A 21,110-nucleotide genomic window follows, 5' to 3' on the forward strand; every position below is an offset into this window, starting at 1 on the left:
ACAGCAGGTTAAGTGCACATGACGTGAAGTGCAAGGATGGGTGCAAGGATCCCGGTTTGAGTCTCTGGGTCTCCACGTGCAGGTGGGTCACTTCTAGGAGTGGTGACACTGCAGGTGTCTATCTTTCCCCCTCTCTTTCTTCCCCTCCTTTCTCCATTTCTCTCTGCCCTATCCAACAACAGTGACATCAATAACAAAAACAATAATAACCACAACAATTATAAAACAATAAGGGCAACAAAGGGAAAAAAATAGCCTCCAGGAGCAGTGGATTCATGGTGCAGGCCACTGAACCCCAACACTAAACCTGGAGGCAAAAAAAAAAAAGTCCTGGAAGAAGACCTGGAAGGGATAGAAAGAATTGCAGTAAGTTACATACACACTCAATGCACTATATTTTGTAGTAAATTTATTTTCTTAGATTTTATTTATTGGATAGAGACTGAGAGAATTTAGAGGAAAGGGGAGATGGAGTAGGAGAGCGAGAGAGAGAGAGAGAGACTCCTTTAGCACTGCTTTACCACTTGTAGTTTCCCATTTGCACGTGAGGACCATGGGCTTGAACCTGGGCCCTTGAACACTGTAATGTATAAGCTCAACTGGGTGTGCCACCACCTGGCCCCCTGTAACAAATTTTATTTTATTTTATTTTATTTTATCTCCATGATTATTGCTGGGGCTCGGTGCCGGCACTACAAATCCACTGCTCCTGGAGGCTATTTTCTCCCTTTTGTTGCCCTACTTGTTTACCATTGTTGTTATTATTATTGTTATTGCTGTCATTGTTGGATAGGACAGAGGGGGGAGAGAAATGTGAAGCGACCGAATGTGAAGCGACTCCCCTGCAGGTGGGGATTAACCCAGATACTTGCACCTGTTCTTGCACTTCACCTCATGTGCACTTAACCAGCCATGCTACCGCGCAGCCCCCAACAAATTTTAATTCATTGCTAATAATTTACTTTTTAAAATCATAGTTATGGCTTCTCTACCCTATGGAGAGAGTAGTGGATGGAAGGAAAGTCACCAGTTTTCCCCAGAGCTTTAGTACTCACATGTAGTGTAGCTGAAGCCTGGCACCCTGAGAAGTTTACTGGAAGCTCCTATTCTTTCCTTTCCCTCCTTCCCCTCCTTTCTTTTTAAAAAATGTTTTGTATTATCTTAATTTACTTATTGGATAAAGACAGCCAGAAATCGAGAAGGAAGGGGGAGATAGAGAGGGAGAGAGACAGAGAAACACCTGCAGCCCTGCTTCACCTCTAGCAAAGCTTTTCCCCCACAGGTGGGGACCCGGGACTTGAACCTGGGTCCTTGCACACTAACATCTGCGCTCAGCCAGGTGCGCCACCACCCAGCCCCCCTCCCCTCCTTTCTATGAGAAGTCTCACACTGCTTTACTTACTAACTTTATTTATTTACTTACTGGAGCACTGTTCAGTTCTGGCCTTTGGTGCCTTAGGTAGGAAAGTTTTTTTTTCCTCCAGAGGGCAAACCACTGTCTTCTGGTGAGAACAGGGTTTCAACCTGAAGCTCTATCTGTCTCAGAGTTTATATGCAGAGGCACTACACCAGGCCAGCACTCTAGGGCAGGAAAGTTTTTGCATAACCATTATTCTATCTTTCTGCCCGTCATGTAAAACTTGATATTTCTTTTTTGGGAGGGTTTCCTTAAATTGCTAGACTAGGAGTTAAAGAGAAAAACAAAACAGACCTTTCTCCTTTCAACTTCTCTATGGTGTGCTAATTCCTTACCCACTTTTCTCTCAAATATTGGTTTACTATACCTATTATCCTTCCACCCCCCACACACACATAAAAAGCATTTTTAAAATAGGCTTCTGGTTTTTATTACAACGACTACATTTTATTTTTATTTTATTTCATTTATTTTTCCATTTTGTTGTTGTTGGAAAGGACAGAGAGAAAGAGAAGACAAAGATAGACACCTGCAGACCTGCTTCACCGCTTGTGAAGATTCACAAGCGCTTCACCCTGCAGGTGGGGACCAAACCGGGATCCTTGGGCCGGTCCTTGTGTTCGTGCCATGTACACTAAACCTGGCGTGCTGTCCCCGCGGCCTCTATTTATTTTAATGAGAGCTACAGAAAGAGGGGAGAGAGACCAGAGCACTGTTCAACTCTGCTTATGCTGGTATTGAGGATTGAACCTGAGGCATGAAAATCTTTTTGCATAACCATTACTGTGTCTCCCCAGCCTACAACTATTACTTTTACCCAATTATAAAACCAATAACAAAAAAATGCGTTATGTGTCTGGCTTCAACGTTTTGCAGGGTCCTGTTGGAGATCCCGACCTAAAGCAAACCAATCAGAGGCAGGTCCCGCCCCCTCGTCTGGACCAATCAGCTGCGCGCCCGAGGACGCACAGTCGCTCGCCGAGCGAGTTGATCAGGAGGCCCGCGAGGCTCGGGACGGTTTCTGAGCTCACCGAGCGGGCTGCCATCTTCTCTGGCTGGTGTGGCAGGTGCTTGTCTTTCTTCCTTGAGTGCCCAGCGGGAGAGCAGGGACGCGAGTCGGCGCGGCCGGGTGTGTTTGTACGGCGGGCAGGTCTGTGAGTTTGGGCCTGGGAGGCCCAGGGGGCGGAGGCGAGAGGCCAGGTGGGCGGGCGGGCAGGCGGGCGCTGGGGCCCTGGCGGCGTCAAGGTGTGTGCGGGGCGGCCGGTCCGGCTGCTGCGAGGCTGCGGGTCGCGGGTGCCCACGGCGGCCCGGCGGGAAGCGCTCGCGAGTGCAGCGCGAGACCCCAGCGAACTTTGAAGTTGTTCGGTTTCGCTTGTTCCTGAAAGCTTTAAGCATGATGAGCCAATGCTGGCAGCGAAGTAGCTCGGATTTGGTAGTTAATTTCTTTCAGAGTTCAGGTATGAAGTGAATGCAAGAAGTTAAAAAAAATGTCATGCGTATAGCCATGAGTCTGTGGTGGTAAACAGTTTCAAGTCATTTTTTTCGTTGACAGTGACTATGAGCTAAGGTTTCCAAGACAAGCTTCATTATCACCTGGGAGCGGGGTAGAAATACAAAGTATGGGGCCAGGTGGGTGGCGCACCTGCTAGAACACATATTACTATGCTCAAGGACCCGGGTTCAAGGGGAAGCTTCACGAGCGGTGAAGCAGGGCTGCAGGTGCCTCTCTATCGCCTCCTTCCCTCTTAATTTCTCTGTGTCGCAGCCCCCCCTACATTTATTGCTGCTCTCGGTTAATACTGGATACGACTCTGCTATCCAAGTCTTGTTTTCCTCATTGCAAGTGTGAATCAAATGCTTTCGCACCGGTTTCCACTCAGTAGCCAGCAGTTTTCATGGACAGAGTGCAGTCTGGCTCCTCCCCAATACCCACTCATGCTAATGCCCGCTGGGTGGAGATCAGGGACCCGTAGTTCCTCCTTTAACACCCCATCCTCCCTAATAGCTCCCCAGGACACTGGCACCTGGCCCTGAGAGGCAGGTTAGGTGGAGCAAGCCTGGTTCTACACTTACTGGGTAACCTTAAGGAAATTATATTTCTAATTTATAAAATGAATCTAACAGCACTCTTACAAGAGTTTTTATGAGGATTCAGTGAATGAATGCATGTAAGGATATTTAGCAGATCGCAATAAAATACTAGCTATAGTCTCCGATGCAGTTTTGGTCTTAGCCTCAAAAGCCTGAATCGGGTGAGAAAAATGGCAGGAACTTGGAGCAACTGCTCACAGACAAGAAGTGGCATCACAGAAGCTGTCTGTCATTTAAGCCAATTTAGTATGGCTGCTTTTCCCTAAAACTTTGCTAGTCACAACGTGGTCTGTGAGCCCACACCTCAGACTTAATCAGAATCTGTCTTGTTGGCAGCAGGTGTAGGTGCTGCAGCTGTAGATGCGCCCTCATTTGGAGCATATAAGATCAGCTGCGAGAGGGGGTCGGGTGGTAGCGCAGCAGGTTAAGCGCATGTGGTGCAGAGCTCAAGGACCGGCAAAAGGATCCCGGTTCGAGCCCTCGGCTCCCCACCTGCAGGGGAGTCGCTTCACAGGCGGTGAAGCAGGTCTGCAGGTGTCTATCCTTCTCTCCCCCTCTCTGTCTTCCCCTCCTCTCTCCATTTCTCTCTGTCCAACCCAACAACGACATCAACAACAACAATAATAACCACAACAAGGCTAAAACAAGGGCAACAAAAGGGGAAAAATAGCCTCCAGGAGCAGGGGATTCATGGTGCAGGCACCGAGCCGCCAGCAATAACCCAGGAGGCAAAAAAAAAAAAAAAATCAACTGTGAGATTGCCTGCTGAATTAGTCTTTAAGGAGGGGGCGTGGGGATTTGGTAGGAGGTTTAAATTTCTAGCTGATTTCACTCATCTACCTTATCCCCTGTTCTTTCATTACTTTTGTTTTGCTAGGCCTTCGTCCTCCATAAAGTTCTAGAACGGCTCATCATTATTGGAGAAAAATAGCAGTTGCCAGTAGCATGACTGGGAATCCAGTTAAAATTTGGCTTTTTGATAGATGTTTGTTTCTCTCCCTTTGTATGATGCACTTTATTGTGTTTTTTTTTTTCCAATTCTTTACCTTTATCTCAGTTTCTCCCTACACAGTAGCATTCCTATTCTGAGATCTCCTGTGTTCTTTTTTTTTTTATTTTTATTTTTTATTATTTTATTTTTTCCTCCAGGGTTTTTGCTGGGCTCGGTGCCTGCACCATGAATCCACCGCTCCTGGAGGCCATTTTTCCCCCTTTTTGTTGCCCTAGTTGTTGCAGCCTCGTTGCGGTTATTATTGCCATTGTTGACGTTGCTTTGTTGTTGGATAGGACAGAGAGAAATGGAGAGAGGAGGGGAAGACAGAGAGAGAGGGCAAAGAAAGATAGACACCTGCAGACCTGCTTCACTGCCCGTGAAGCGACTCCCCTGCAGGTGGGGAGCCGGGGGCTCGAACCGGGATCCTTACGCCGGTCCTTGCGCTTTGCACCACGTGCGCTTAACCCACTGCGCCACCGCCCGACTCCCTATTTATTTTATTTTTGAGAGCGATGCAGAGGGAGAAAGAGAGAGAAACGCCAGAGCACTGCTCAACTCTGGCTTATGGTAGTGCAGGGGATTGAACCTGGGACTTTGGAGTCTCAGGCATGAGAGTCTGTTTGCATAACCATTATGCTGTCTCCCCCGCCCTCTGTGTTCCTTTTTATCCTTTAGATTTTTTTTTTTTTTTTGGTGGTGGTGCTTGGGGGATGGTGGGAGGCTTAACCAGGGCATTGCTCAGCTCCAGTTTATGTTGGTGCAGGGGACTGAATGATTGAATCTGGGACTTCTGAATCCCTGGCATGAAAGCGTAACCACTGTGCTATCTCCCTTGCTTGCAAGTATTTTTGTAGCATAGGTTCCAAGAATTAGAATTAATGTGTCAAAGACAAAATGAACACACACACACCATCACCACCCCCTCCTCCAATACCAAAGCACTACTCAGTTTTGGCTTATAGTGGTGCAGAAGATTGAACCTGGGACCTCAGCCTCAGGCTTGAAAGTCTTTTGCATATTTTGCATAACCATTATGCTGTTTCCTCAGCCACATATTGCTTTTTTTTTTTTTCCCAGGGGCTCAGTGCCTGCAATAAGAATCCACTGCTCTTGGAGGCCATTTTTTCCTTTTTATTTTTTTTTTATTGGCTGATAAACAGAACAGAGAGAAATTGAGAGAGGAGGAGAAGACCAAGAGGGGGAGAGAAAGACACCTGCAGACCTGCTTCATTGCTTGTGCAGGTGGGGAACCCAGGGCCTTAAACCAGGATCCTTGTGCCAGTCCTTGTGCTTTGTACTGTGTGTGCTTAACATGGTGTACAACTGCCCGGCTCCTGCCCCATATTGCTTTTTTTTTTTTAAAAGGGAAATTTCCCTATTTTTTTTTTTTAAGAATTTATTTATTCATGAGAACGATAGGAGGAGAGAAAGAACCAGCCATCACTCTGGTACATGTGCTGCCGGGGATCGAACTCAGGACCTCATGCTTGAGAGTCTAGTGCCTAAGCCACTGCACCACCTCCCGGACCACCCCATATTGCATTTTTAACTCGCTTGTTTTTTAATCAGAGCACTGCTCTGCTCTGGCTTATGATGGTGCTGGGGATTGAACCAGGGGCTTTGGAGCCCGAGTCTGTTGGCCCCTCCCACCCTTAACTTGCTTTTTATAGCTCTAATTAGTTGTTTTCTTTAAGATTTTTTTCTTATTTCTTTAAAGAAAATCTTTTATTTCTTATTGAATAGAGACAGAAATTGAGTGGGGAGGAGGAGATAGAGAGTACTTTTTTAAAAAAATAATTTATTTCTTTATTGGGGAATTAATGCTTTACATTCAACAGTAAATACAATAGTTTGTACATGCATAACATTCCCCAGATTCCCATTTAAGAATACAACCCCCACTATGTCATTCATCATCTTTCATGGACCTGTATTCTCCCCACCAACCCACCCACCCCAGAGTCTTTTACTTTGGTGTAATACTCCAATTCCATTTCAGGTTCGACTTGTGTTTTCTTTTCTAATCTTGTTTTTCAACTTCGGCCTGAGAGTGAGATCATCCCATATTCATCCTTCTGCTTCTGACTTATTTCACTCAACATGATTTTTTCAAGGTCCATCCAAGATCGGCTGAAAACGGTGAAGTCACCATTTTTTACAGCTGAGTAGTATTCCATTGTGTATATATACCACAACTTGCTCAGCCACTCATCTGTTGTTGGACACCTGGGTTGCTGCCAGGTTTTGGCTATTACAAATTGTGCTGCCAAGAACATATGTGTACACAGATCTTTTTAGATGGATGTGTTGGGTTCCTTAGGATATATCCCCAGGAGGGGAATTGCAGGGTCATAGGGTAGGTCTATTTCTAGCCTTCTGAGAGTTCTCCAGACTGTTCTCCACAGAGGTTGGACCAATTGACATTCCCACCAGCAGTGCAGGAGGGTTCCTTTGACCCCACACCCTCTCCAGCATTTGCTGCTGTTACCTTTTCTGATGTATGACATTCTCACAGGAGTGAAGTGATATCTCTTTGTCTTTATTTGCATTTCTCTGACAATCAGAGACTTGGAGCATATTTTCATGTGATCCTCGGCCTTTTGGATCTCTTCTGTGGTGAATATTCTGTCCAAGTCCTCCTCCCATTTTTGGATGGGGTTATTTGTTGTCTTGTTGTTGAGTCTGGCAAGCTCTTTATATATGTTGGTTATTAAACTCTTATCTGATGTATGGCATGTAAAGATCTTCTCCCATTCTGTGAGGGGTCTCTTGGTTTGGGTAGTGGTTTCTTTTGCTGTGAAGAAGATTTTTAATTTGATGTAGTCCCATAGGTTTATACTTGCGTTAGTCTTCCTTGTGATAGGATTCGTTTCATTGAAAATGTCTTTAAAATTTATGCGGAAAAAAGTTCTGCCAATATTTTCCTCTAAGTATCTGATAGTTTCTGGTCTAACATCCAAGTCCACTTGGAATTTATTTTTGTATTTGGTGAAATACAGTGATTCAGTTTCATTCTTCTGCATGTTTCAACCCATTGTTTCCAACACCATTTGTTGAAGAGACTCTGCTTTCCCCATTGAATAGTCTGGGCCCCTTTGTCAATAAATGTCCATAGGTGTGGGGCCTCATTTCTGGGCTCTCAATTCTATTCCACTGGTCAGTGTGTCTGTTCATGTTCCACTACCAAGCAGTTTTGATGACAATGGCCCTATAATACAGTTTGAGATCTGGGAGTGTGATGCCTCTGGTGCTGTTCTTTTTTCTCAATATTGTTTTGGCAATTCTAGGTCTTTTCTGGTTCCAAATAAACATTTGTAGCATTTTTTCTATTCTGCTAAAAAATGTGCTTGGGATCTTGATGGGGATAGCATTAAATTTGTAGATGGCTCTGGGTAATATATTCATTTTGATGATGTTAATTCTTCCAACCCATGAACATGGAATATCTTTCCACTTCTTTGTGTTTTTTTCAATTTCTTTGAGTAGTGACTCATAATTTTCAGTATACAAGTCTTTCACTTCTTTGGTTAGGTTTACTCCTAGATATTTTATTGTTTTTGTTGCTATAGTAAAAGGAACTGATTTCTGAATTTCAATTTCTTCTAACTTAGTGTTTGCATAGAGGAATGCCACTGACTTTTGAATGTTAATTTTATAGCCTGACACCTTACTGTATTGCCTGATGATTTCCAAAAGCTTCTTGCTGGATTCCTTAGGATTTTCCATGTATACTATCATGTCATCTGCAAATAAGGAGAGTTTGATTTCTTCTCTTCCAATCTGTATGCCTTGAATTCCTTGCTCCTGCCTGATTGCTATGGAAAGAACTTCCAACACTATGTTGAATAGTAATGGTGATAGTGGGCAGCCCTGTCTAGTACCTGATCTGAGTGGAAATGCTTCCAGTTTTTCACCATTGAGTATGATCTTGGCTGTAGGTTTGCTATATATAGACTCCACTATCTTCAGGAATTTTCCATCTATTCCCATTTTTTGTAGTGTTTTGATCATAAAAGGATGTTGTATTTTGTCAAAGGCTTTCTCTGCATCTATTGATATGACCATGTGGTTTTTGGTCTTGCTTTTGTTGATGTGATGGATCACATTGATTGATTTACGTATATTAAACCAACCTTGCATGCCTGGGATAAACCCCACTTGGTCATGATGAACAATCTTTTTGATATACTGCTGTATCCGGTTGGCTAGAATTTTGTTCAATATTTTCGCATCTATGTTCATCAGAGATATTGGTCTGTAGTTTTCTTTTTTGGTTGTGTCCCTGTCTGCTTTTGGTATCAGGGTGATGTTGGCTTCATAGAAGCTGGCAGGGATTATTCCAGTGTCTTCAGTCTTCTGAAAGACTTTTAAAAGTAGAGGTATTAGTTCTTCTTTGAAAGTTTTGTAGAATTCATTTGTAAAACCATTTGTTCCGGGACTTTTATTTTTGGGAAGATTTTTGATAACTGTTTCAGTTTCATTAGCTGTGATGGGCCTGTTCATGTTATCCACTTCCTCTTAGTTTTGGAAGTTGGTAGGTATCTAGGAAATCATTCATTTCTTCCAGATTCTCTAGCTTGGTGGCATATAGTTGTTCATTAAAGCCTCACATGATATGTTGAATTTCTGCAGTGTCTGTTGTGATAGCTCCTCTTTCATTTACTATCCGATTTATTTGGGTCTTCTCCCTTTTTTGTTTTTTGAGTCTGGCTAAAGTTTTGTCAATTTTGTTTACTCTTTCGAAGAACCAACATTTACTTTCATCGATCTTTTGTATGGTTTTCCTATTTTCAATGTTATTTATTTCTGCCCTAACTTTAGTGATTTCTGTCCTTCTGGTTGCTTTAGGATTCCTTTGTTGTTCTTCTTCTAGGTCTTTAAGATGTGCAATCAGGCTGTGTATTTGTGCCTTTTCTTGTTTCCTAATGTGTGCTTGTATAGCTATGAAGTTCCCTCTTATGACTGCTTTAGCTGTGTCCCAAATATTTTGATAGCTTGTGTCTTCATTTTCATTAAACTTTCGAAACATTTTGATTTCTTCCTTGATTTCCTCTTTGACCCAGAAGTTGTTAAGAAGTGTACTGTTGAGCTTCCACATTTTGAGACTGTTACTAATCTTTTGTTGATTGTTAAGTGTTAGTTGAATTCCACTGTGGTCTGAGAAGACGCTTGGGATGATTTCAGTGCTCTTGAATTGGTGATGCTGTCTTTGTGGCCTAACATATGGTCTATCCTTGAGAATGATCCATGTGGATTTGAGTAAAATGTGTATTCCAGTTTCTTGGGATGAATGACTCTGAAAATGTCCAATAGTTCTAGTTTATCTATCTCTTCATTTAGCTCCCTTATGTCTTTATTGATTTTCTTCTTGGATGATCTATCAAGTTGAGATAGTGGGGTGTTGAAGTCCCCTACTATGATTGTGTTACTGTTAATGTATTGCTGTAGCTCTTTCAGTAGAAGTTGGATGTATTTAGATGGCTTCTCATTGGGTGCATAGATATTAATAATTGTTAAGTCCTCTTGATTGACTGATCCTCTGAGTATTAAGTAGTGTCCATTCCTATCTTTTTTAATCTTATCTATTTTAAAGTCTATCATGTCAGATATGAGAATAGCTGCCTGCCCTTTTTTGTGGGCCATTGGCTTGTATGCTAGTTTTCCATCCTTTCACTTTAAGTCAGTGTTTGTCTTGTTGAGTTAGGTGAGTTTCCTGTAGACAACATATTGTAAGGTTGTGTTTTCTGATCCATCTTCCTACTCTGTGTCTTTTAATAGGTGAATTTAGACCATTGACATTTATTGATATCAAAGATTGAAGATATTTTAATGCCATTCTTGTAGAGTTTTAGAGTGTTTTGATATATGTCCTATTTGTGGTGGTCTGGTTGTTTATAGGAGACCTTTCAGAACTTCTTTCAGGGCAGGCTTGGTGATGGTTGCTTCCTTCAACTGTTGCTTGTCTGAGAAGGTTTTGATGCCTCCATCTAGTCTGAATGACAGTCTAGCAGGATATAGTATTCTTGGCTGAAAGCCTGTCTCATTGAGCACTCGATAGATATCTTGCCATTCTCTTCTGGCCTGTAGTGTTTGTATGGAGAAGTCTGCTGCTAACCTTATGGGTTTTCCTTTTTAGGTGACTTTGTTTTTCTCTTGCAGCCTTGAGGATCCTTTCTTTATCCTTATTCCTTTCCATTCTATGTATGCTATGTCTTGGTGTCTTTAGGTCTGGGTTAATTCTGTTTGGGACCCTCTCGGCTTCTTGAATCTTTATGTCTTTGGTGTTGTCTAGACTAGAGAAATTTTCAGCTATTATGGCCTGGAGAATGCTTTCTTCCTCTCCTTCTCTTTCTTCCTCTGGTAAGCCAATAATACGTATATTGTTTCTTTTGAAGTCATCCCATAGGACTCTGTTGTTGTTTTCAGCATCTCTTAATCTCTTTTTGAGATCTCTTACTTCTTTTTTAGTTGTCTCTAATTCATCCTCAATCTTGCTAATTCTGTCTTCAGCCTCCTCATAGATTCTATTCTCTCTGCCCTCTACTGCTTTCTGGAGTTCATCTATTTTGTTGCCCTGTTCTGATACTGTTTTAGCTTGTTCAGCTAGTTGCATTCTTAGCTCAGCGATTTCAGCTTTCAGCTCTCTAATAACCATGAGATAATTAGAATTTTCTTCCATATTCTCATTTGTTGCTCCTGCATTTCTGATTACAATTTTTCCAAATTCTTTACTCACTCCTGTTATTATTTCCTTAGCTAATGTTTGGATGTTGAACTCGTTGTTTTGTGCTTCACCCTCTGGAGGACTTTTAGCTGGACTCTTGTCCTGGTTCGAGTCCCCAATATTTTTTCTTGTTGTTTTAACCATTTTATATATTATGAGTTCCCTTTATCAGTACTTTTCAAATTATTGATTACTATTGCCTGGATTGACTTGTGTCTAAGTAATTTAATTAAAGGGTTTACCGTGGTGGAAGTTAACATTTTTTTCAATCCCTGAATTGGAGCTCAGTGGTGTAAAAGCCTCTTTTTTTTTCTTACCTGTAGGCTGTGGGAAACTGAGGGCTTTTAAACTATCAATAGGCTTCTTAGCTTAATCACTGACTCCTGACCAAGAGCTAAAGCAGGGTGTGGCAGAGATAATCCAGTGGTTATGCAAAGAGACTTTCACAGCCCCTCAGCTATGCCACCGAGGTATAGGTCTTCTGAGTTTCCCGGGTAGATCTCTGTCCCCTGGTGTCCCTCCCTGTTGCTGCTCCAGATTCTGATGGTAGTAGCAATGGAGACGCAGAGTTGCACTTGGTGAGTCTCTGGGGAGTCCTCTCCTCTCTTCAGCTGTCCCCTTGTTGTGGAGCAGACTGGAGGTGGTGTCTCCACTGATAAACTGTTGAACTGTTAGCAGTTACTTAATCTCTCCTTAGGCCCCTCTCTCCTCTCTGTCACCAGTCACGCGTGTTTGTACTTACGGGTGATTTACTGGGTTCCTGTGGTCATTCCAGTCCTGTCTTGTTTTGGTCCGGGTGGTCTCCTTTGGTATTCCTAGTTCATCCGGGAGAGGAGAGCTATCTACCTCATCATTTTTAACTGGGGTTGGTGTATTGCATCAAAGTAAAGGACTATGGGGGAAGGAGAGAAAGAGGCTTAGGGAGGTAGTTTTGGGGTCCTGGTGCCTGATGGTGCAAAGGGTAAGAATGTTTGACCAGCAGCGATCCTGGTTCAAACCGCCGACTCCCCAACTGCAGGGGAGTTCTTTCACAAGCAGTGAAGCAGGACTGTAGGTGTCTATATTTCTCTCTTCTTTTCTGTCTTTCCCTCCTTTCTCAATTTCTCTCTGTCCTATCCAACATCAATGACAGCAACAACAACAACAACAATAACAACAAAGAAGATAAACAACAAGGGCAACAGAGGAAAAGAATAGCCTCCAGGAACAGTGGATTTGTAGTGCAGGAACTGAGCCCCAGCAATAACCCTAGAGGCAAAAAAAAAAAAAAAAGAATGTTTTGTAGACATCTCACAGGGAGATGAGAAATTGTATCCACATGTCAGCAACTGTAATCAATTAACCCCACCAAATCTTTAAAAAATCTGTCATGAGTAAGTTATGTCAGAATGCTTCAAAGCTAGAAATACTATTTATTTTATTTTATTTTATTTTATTACCAGAACTCTGCTCAGCTCTGGCTTATGGTGGTGCAGGGGACTGAACCTGGGATTCAGAGCCTCAGGCATGAGAGTCTCTTTTTATAACCTTTATGCTATATACCATTGCCTGAAATGTTTTTTTAAATAAATATTTGTTTATTTATTCCCTTTTGTTGCCCTTATTGTTTTATTGTTGTAGTTGAAATATTGTTTTATAACCATCTGCTATTGTGTTTTTTATTTTTTGTAGGTTTGCTATTAAATTATAACTTAATAAAGATCATAGAAAAACAAGGGCAACAAAAGGGAAAATATAAAAAAAAAAAAAGAAAGAAAGATCATAGGGGCCAGGTGGTGGCAAACCTGGTTAGTACACATATCACAGTGCCAAAGGACCTAGGTTCAGACCTCTAGTCCTCACCTACAGAGGGAAAGCTTTGCAAGTGGTGAAGCAGGTCTGCAGGTGTCTCTCTGTCTTTCTCCCTCTCTACCTCCCCCTTCCCTCTTGATTTCTTTTTTTTTATTATTATTTAAATTTATTTCTTTATTGGGGAGTACCCAGTATCTTGTATATAGCTGTGCCATCAAATTTTATTTTCTTGGGACCAGGAGATAGCTTATTCAGTAGAGTGCTTACTTTACCATGAGTAGGGCCAGGGTTTGAATTCCTGGCCACTACATGGGAGCACCTGCACAGAAGAAGTTCCATAAGTGATGGTTTGGTGCTGTGGTATTTTTCCTTTCTATATATTGCTCTGTAAAGGAAAAAAAAATTAACTGGTGTTGTCAAAGTTCACGGCGCCAGTATGCCGGGCTTTGCGGCAGTAGACAGACGACCACGGACACACGGCTGAGTGGAGAAGCAGTATTTCTTTATTCATGAGCAAATGGTTCAAAAAAACTAATCTAATCACAACCCAAATCTGTCCTCTTCTCTGTCTTCCGGTGGCAGAGTCAGGAACCCAGGAAGTACCTAGGATAGGGGGTGGGGAGAAGAGAGAAGCGCAAAAAGGGAAAGACTAAACCAAAATCTCCTGGAGGCAGGGGGAGTGAGACCAAACCAATGTAACAGAATGACCATGTAAGGAGACCACAACGTCAAGCAATGTAACATAAGGGATCCCAGAAGCAGAACTAGAAGCATACCAACAATTCCCCCTTTTCTTTTTAACTAATTGACCATACTATCAGGAGTGTGGGGTGAACAGAAACCTATATCGTACAGGCATTTTTTTAAAAAAAAGAAACTGGCACAAACATGGAGGAACAAGTATGCGAGCAACAAGAACCTGTGTGATACCAAGGGAAGGCCTGAGGGGGTGTTTCTTGCCTCTGTGGGAAAGGCTTTATCAAGCTAAAGGACATTTCCTGCCTCTGTGGGCTTTTCTTGCCTCTGTGAGCATTACCTAGCAAGGAGGGAGGAGGGTATGGCCTATAGAGTCCCAAGGCAGCTGGCTGCAGTCAGTCTTTGAGAAACCCAGCAGCATAAAGGGAAGCTACTGTAGAGTTGTGTACCAGTAAGTCCGATAGAAGTGCCAGTTCGGGGGTTCCTGGAAGATGGCGGACTGAGAAGCTGCTAGTAGCTTGAGCTCTGACCACATCTTTTGGAAACGGTAGGATTTTCTGCCTTTAGTAGGCCAGTCAATAAGGGGTCCTAGCGGTGACACCAAGGAGGTGACTAAAACTTTATTTGGGTTAAGAAATATAGTAGAAAAAAAGGGAAACTTTTTTTTTCCTTTTAATTATTAAGCACACACCCCCCCCCCCCATAACCAGTCCCTGGGATCAGCTCCTAGAAGGCTCCCCTGCTGAGCTGTCTTCACCAAATTCCTATCCCACCAGGGAGTATCATTCATTCTAAGTCTATACACTTCTGAAACCTCTGGCCTTTTTTCTTTCTAAGTAGCCAACCTGCCCCACCTCATCCCGCATAGCTAATTAAATAATTAAAAATAAATAAATAAATAAAACTCCTTTCACTGCTCTTTTATGACTGTTCTTTTTCTTATCTTTTTCATTTTTCTCTCTCTTTTTTTTTCTTCTCATTCTTATCATCCTTTCTTCCTTAATCCTACAGCTTCCAAAGCCACAGGCCCCAGCTCCCACACCACCAAACAGTGTGCTTTTTTGAATTCACTGATACACATTTGGGAATTATTTTGGGGAAGAATTCTGACTCAGTGTGGAATATACAGTGGATAGTAGATTTGCTTAACTGTCTATTTCAGCTATCCTTGTTTAGTCCTGAGGTTTTTTTTTTTTTCTTTTTCTTTTTCTCATTCTTAACAATCAGCTGCCTCTGATCACGAGGTTTGAGGTAATCTGGGACAGGGTGTTTTTTTTTTTTTTTACCCTGCTCTATTTTATTATTAATATTATATAAAGGCATATATCTTCCCCCCCTTTAGGTTGACCAGAATTAACTCTTAGGGTATCTTTCATTGCTAGGGTAGTGGGCATCTTATCTATTGTGGGAGGAACTTGTCTCCTTACTCCTACCTCCTCTACAGACTCTCCCATCCCTCCTCCTCCTAGCTAATTAAAAAAATTAAATTAAATTAAATTAAAAATAAAGTAATAAAAAAAAACCCTTTCCTTTCACTGCTCTTTAATTACAGCTCTTTTTCTTATCTTTTCCCTTTTCTCTCAATTGTCTCTTTTTTTCTTTTTCTTTTTTTTTCTCTTTTTTTTTTTTAATCTTGTCATACACTTCTTCCTTCTTCTTTGTGTTTCTGAATTTGTGAATTATTTTGGGGAAGAAATCTGACTCAGAGTGGACTCTCTATGTGTGTATCTCTGCTCTAGTTCCCTTCCCCTCTTGTTACCCCTAGAATATACAGTGGATAGTAGATTTGCATAACTGTCTATTCTTGCTATCCCTTCTTTCTTTTCTCTTTCTTCTTCACTGGGATTTGGCTACTGTTTTTCACGGACTGGAGAAATTGTTTGGCTAACTGGTAGTGATTAAACTGCTTCAATACTTGCTTCAGTTGCTACTGTAATTCCTGAGGTTGGTGAGTGCAATTGTCATAAAGGTTTTTAGTACAGTGTTGCTTGTATTCAAGACACAACAGCTGAGGAACAACAGAGCATAAAAAAAGAAACACATAAATAAAAAAAATGGGTAGATCAAAAACAAATAAAACTGCTACTCCAATGAATGAAGACAAGAGCCCAGAAGAAACTACAAATCAGCCAGAAGTAACCATAGATAAGAAAAGTATGCAAGCAATAATAAACTTATTAATCACAGAAATGAAAACAACTTTGGAGGAAAGGAATGGCAGTATTAGGGAAACAACAGTTGAGAACCCCAAGGAAAATACTGATTATCTTGAGGCAATTAGAGAACTGAAAGCTGAAATAGCTGTAATGAAAGAAGCTGAGGCAAGGGAAAGCAGAGAAACTGAAGCAGAAAACAGAATTAGTCAGACAGAGGATGAGTTAGAGAAAACGAAGAAAGAGGTGAAAGAGCTTAAAAAGAGATTGAGAGATACTGAAAAGAACAACAGAGACATATGGGATGATCTCAAAAGAAGTAACATTCGTATAATTGGCCTGCCAGAGGAAGAGAGGAAGGGGAAGCAAACATTCTAGAGGAAATAATAGAAGAAAACTTCCCAGACCTGATTAACAGAAAGAACATCAAGATTCAAGAGGCCCAGAGAGTACCAAACAGAATCAACCCAGACCTGAAGACACCAAGACACATCATAGTCACAATGAGAAGAAGACACATCATAGTCACAATGAGAAGAAGTAAGGATAAAGAAAGGATCCTAAAGGCTGCAAGAGAGAAACAAAAAGTCACATACAAGGGAAAACCCATAAGATTATCTACAGACTTCTCCACTCAAACTCTAAAAGCCAGAAGAGAATGGCAAGATATCTATCGAGCCCTGAATGAAAAAGGGTTTCAACCAAGGATAATATATCCTGCTAGACTTTCATTCAAACTAGATGGAGGGATCAAAACCTTCTTAGACAAACAACAGTTAAAGGAGGCAACCATCACCAAACCGGCCCTGAAAGAGGTTCTAAAAGACCTCTTATAAACAAGAACATCACTATAATACTTGCAATATATCAGAGCAAACAAAAAAAACCTTTTTTTTTTTTAAACAATGGCACTACAATACATTAAATCCATAATATCAATAAATGTCAATGGCTTAAACTCACCCATCAAAAGGCACAGAGTTGGGGGATGGATCAGAAAACATAATCCAACCATATGCTGCTTGCAAGAATCCCATCTGTCACAACAAGATAAACACAGACTTAAAGTGAAAGGATGGAAAACTATCATACAGGCTAACGGACCACAAAAAAGGGCAGGAACAGCCATTCTCATCTCAGACATGATAGATTTTAAATTAAATAAAGTAATAAATGATAGGCAAAGACATTACATAATGATTAGAGGATCAATCAGCCAAGAAGACTTAACAATCATTAACATCTATGCACCCAATGAGGGACCATCTAAATACGTCAAGCACTTACTGAAAGAATTTCAAAAATACATCAATAGTAATACAATAATAGTGGGAGACTTCAATACCCCACTCTCACACTTAGATCAACAAAGCAGAGAACCAACAAAGATAAAAGAGAATTGAATGAAGAGATTGACAGACTAGACCTCTTGGACATTTTCAGAGTCCTTCACCCCAAAAAACTGGAATACACTTTCTTTTCAAATCCACATAACACATACTCAAGGACAGACCACATGTTAGGCCACAAAGTTAATATCAATAAATTCAAGAACATTGAAATCATCCCAAGTATCTTCTCAGACCACAGTGGAGTAAAACTAACATTTAACAACAAACAGAAAATTATTAAAAGTCACAGAATTTCAAAACTAAACAACATACTCCTTAAGAACCACTGGGTCAGAGATTCACTCAAGCAGGAAATTCAAATGTTTCTGGAAACAAATGAAAATGAAGACACAACCTATCAAAATATTTGGGACACAGCTAAAGCAGTACTGAGAGGGAAACTTATAGCCATACAATCACATATTAAACACCAACTAGAAGCTCAAATGAATGACCTTAATGCACACCTCAAGGACTTAGAGGAAGAGGAACAAAGGAACCGTAAAGCATCCAGAAGGACAGAAATCACTAAAGTTAGAGCAGAAATAAACAACATCAAAAATAAAAGAACCATATAAAAGATCAATGAAGCCAAATGTTGGTTCTTTGAAAGAGTAAACAAAATTGACAAACCCCTAGCCAGACCAAAAAAAAAAGAGAGAGGACTCAAATTAATAGAATTGTAAACGATGGAGGAGATATCACAACTGACACCACAGAAATTCAGAGAATCCTGCGAAACTTCTATAAAGAACTATATGCTACCAAGCTAGAGAATCTGGAAGAAATGGAACAATTCCTAGAAGCATATGCCCTTCCAAAACTGAACCAAGAAGGACTACAAAATCTAAATGCACCAATCACAGACAAAGAAATTGAAACCGTTATTAAGAATCTTCCCAACAACAAAAGTCCTGGACCAGATGGCTTCACCAATGAATTCTACAAAACTTTCAGAAAACAGTACCCATACTTCTTAAGCTTATCCATAAGATTGAAGAAACAGGAATACTCCCTTCCACCTTCTATGAAGCCAATATCACCCTGATACCAAAAGCTGATAGGGACAGAACAAAAAAGGAAAACTACAGACCAATATCTCTGATGAACATAGATGCCAAAATATTAAACAAGATCTTGGCCAACCGGATACAGCAACATATCAAAAAGATTGTTCAGCACGACCAAGTGGGATTCATCCCAGGAATGCAAGGCTGGTTCAACATCTGTAAGTCAATCAATGTCATTCACCACATCAATAAAAGCAAAGCCAAAAATCACATGGTTATCTCAATAGATGCAGAGAAAGCCTTTGACAAAATCCAACACCCATTCATGCTCAAAACTCTAAAAAAAATGGGAATAGATGGGAAATTCCTCAAGATAGTGGAGTCTATATATAGCAAACCTACAGCCAACATCATACTCAATGGACAGAAGCTGAAAGCATTCCTCCTCAGATCGGGGACTAGACAGGGCTGTCCACTGTCACCGTTACTCTTCAACATAGTATTGGAAGTTCTTGCCATAGCAATCAGGCAAGAGAAAGGAATCAAAGGAATACAGATTGGAAGGGAAGAAGTCAATCTCTCACTATTTGCAGATGATATGATAGTATACATAGAAAAACCTAAAGAATCCAGCAGAAAACTATTGGAAGTTATTAGGCAATATAGCTAGGTATCAGGCTACAAAATCAATGTACAAAAATCAGTGGCATTTCTTTATGCAAACACTAAATCTGAAGAAGAAGACATCCAGAAATCACTCTCATTTACTGTTTCAGCAAAATCAATCAAATAGGGGAGTCGGGCTGTAGCGCAGCGGTTTAAACGCAGGTGGCGCAAAGCACAAGTATCGGCATAAAGATCCTGGTTCGAACCCCGGATAGGGCCCACTTTCCTGTAAGCCTCTCCCAATCCATATCAAATAATATTGCATCTGCCGATCACAACCTAACCAACACAACGATTGCCACCTCAACATGCTTCACTTCAGACTGTGTCCAGAGACTTCATGTGTGGAATGACAGCCCTTCCAAATGTCATCCAGGTTCCAAATGTCATCAGGATGCTGGCCAGGCTTCCCTAGACTGAAGACCCCACCAATGTGTCCTGGAGCTCTGCTTCCCCAGAGACCCACCCTACTAGGGAAAGAGAGAGGCAGACTGGGGGTATGGACCAACCAGTCAACACCCATGTTCAGCGGGGAAGCAATTACAGAAGCCAGACCTTCTACCTTCTGCAACCCACAATGACCCTGGGTCCATGCTCCCAGAGGGATAGAGAATGGGAAAGTATCAGGGGAGGGGGTGGGATATGGAGATTGGGTGTTGGGAATTGTGTGGAATTGTACCCCTCCTACCCTATGGTTTTGTTAATTAGTCCTTTCTTAAATAAGAAATAAAAAAATTTAAAAAAAGAAGTGCCAGTTTGAAGCAGATGGCCACTGAAAAATTGCGGGGGGTTGAATTGTTGCATGAGGAAGGTCAGCTGCTGGAATTCTGCTTTTTTTTTTTTGTTGTTGCCCTTGTTGTAGCTTCGTTGTGGCTATTATTATTGCCCTTGTTGACGCAATTCGTTGTTGGATACGACAGAGAGAAATGGAGAGAGGAGGGGAAGACAGAGAGAGAGGGGGAGAGAAAGATAGACACCTGCAGACCTGCTTCACCGCCTGTGAAGCGACTCCCCTGCAGGTGGGGAGCCGGGGGCTCGAACCGGGATCCTTATGCCGGTCCCTGCGCTTTGCACCACATGCGCTTAACCCACTGCGCCACCGCCCGACCCCCGATTTCTGCTTTTGTGTAGACAACTTGACAGCTGCAATTTACTTACTTATGAAACAAAACTTAAAGCAGGTTAGAAGTTTACCGCAATTGATAACTCGATGATTATAATTGGTTTAAGTATCTTTATAAATTTGGAAGGTCTTTTTCATTTCATTTTAAGGCTCCTTAACCAATTTAAGCGCAGTAAAATGTGGTAAGGCAAAGAAATACTGCTAGAGCCTCAGGCATGAGAATCATTAGCATAACCATTGTGCATCTAACCTTCTTAATTAAGAAGGTATTTGATAGCTTTATATATCAATAATGTCTTTTTTTACACCCATACAAGATGGAGACACACCCTAGGTGTGTGCAGGTTTTTTTTTTAGACCAAATTAGTTAAAATATATTGATTTTTAACTAATTTTTACTTCAGACTTTAAATGTAGGTTAATTTTACCTTTATGAGAATTATGTTGAAAACCTTTTTCATTTAACTTTGCCTGGTAAGAATGTAGCCTTAAAGTTACATTTCTAACCTTAAAGTTAATGTTTACCAAACTTCAAGCACACACATAAACATGGTCTTCAATACACAAAGAGAAAAGCTTTTGTAACGAAGACATGCCATTTTAAACACGAATTTAGATCTGTACTGTCTTAGTTGTTCGGGGGTGCGTTGTCCAGCAGCTGCGTATTCTAGCTTCTCTGCCTTCAGAGCCAATCTGGGGACCTCGGCGAGGGGGCCCAGTCCTGGCTGGGAGCCCATGGTCTCCGGGTGGTCTGGGATCTGCCCAGACTTCATAGCTGGAGGGCGGGCGGCTGGCCACCCCGGGGCGAGGGCCAGGATGGGCTGCAGCTCTGCCAGCCATGTCTGCCGCCCTGCTCCTGGTGGCCGAGCTTTGTGGAGGGAGCCTGCGGCCTACGCCCCACGTCCCACAGAGGCAAGTAGGCTCAGGCAGGCTGGCGGTGGGCGGAAACCAAAGTGTGGCCCATAGCGAAATGTTCTAGAGATGGAGAAACATGAAGAAAGAGTAGAGGCTTTTAGAAACCTCTCCATAAGTAGAAAGGCAGGCCATTGTGGCT

The 21,110-nt window shown here is 41.8% G+C and overlaps 1 protein-coding gene across 6 annotated transcripts in view; it reads left to right on the forward strand.

Moving 5' to 3' along the window:
• The first annotated feature begins 2,395 nt into the window (after window positions 1-2,395).
• Window positions 2,396-21,110, forward strand: part of CLCC1 (chloride channel CLIC like 1) — a 53,564-nt gene continuing 34,849 nt past the window's right edge. For 4 of the 6 annotated variants that reach the window (XR_009552600.1, XM_060201973.1, XM_060201971.1 and 1 more), the window contains exon 1: window positions 2,411-2,567. The gene's annotated coding sequence lies outside the window, so the exon portion shown is untranslated. Of the gene's footprint in view, window positions 2,568-21,110 lie in introns of all 6 variants that reach the window. The other 2 variants (XM_060201972.1, XM_060201974.1) reach the window with 2 other exon arrangements.

Source organism: Erinaceus europaeus, chromosome 11, assembly GCF_950295315.1.
Source record: "Erinaceus europaeus chromosome 11, mEriEur2.1, whole genome shotgun sequence".
NCBI classification, from domain to species: domain Eukaryota; kingdom Metazoa; phylum Chordata; class Mammalia; order Eulipotyphla; family Erinaceidae; genus Erinaceus; species Erinaceus europaeus.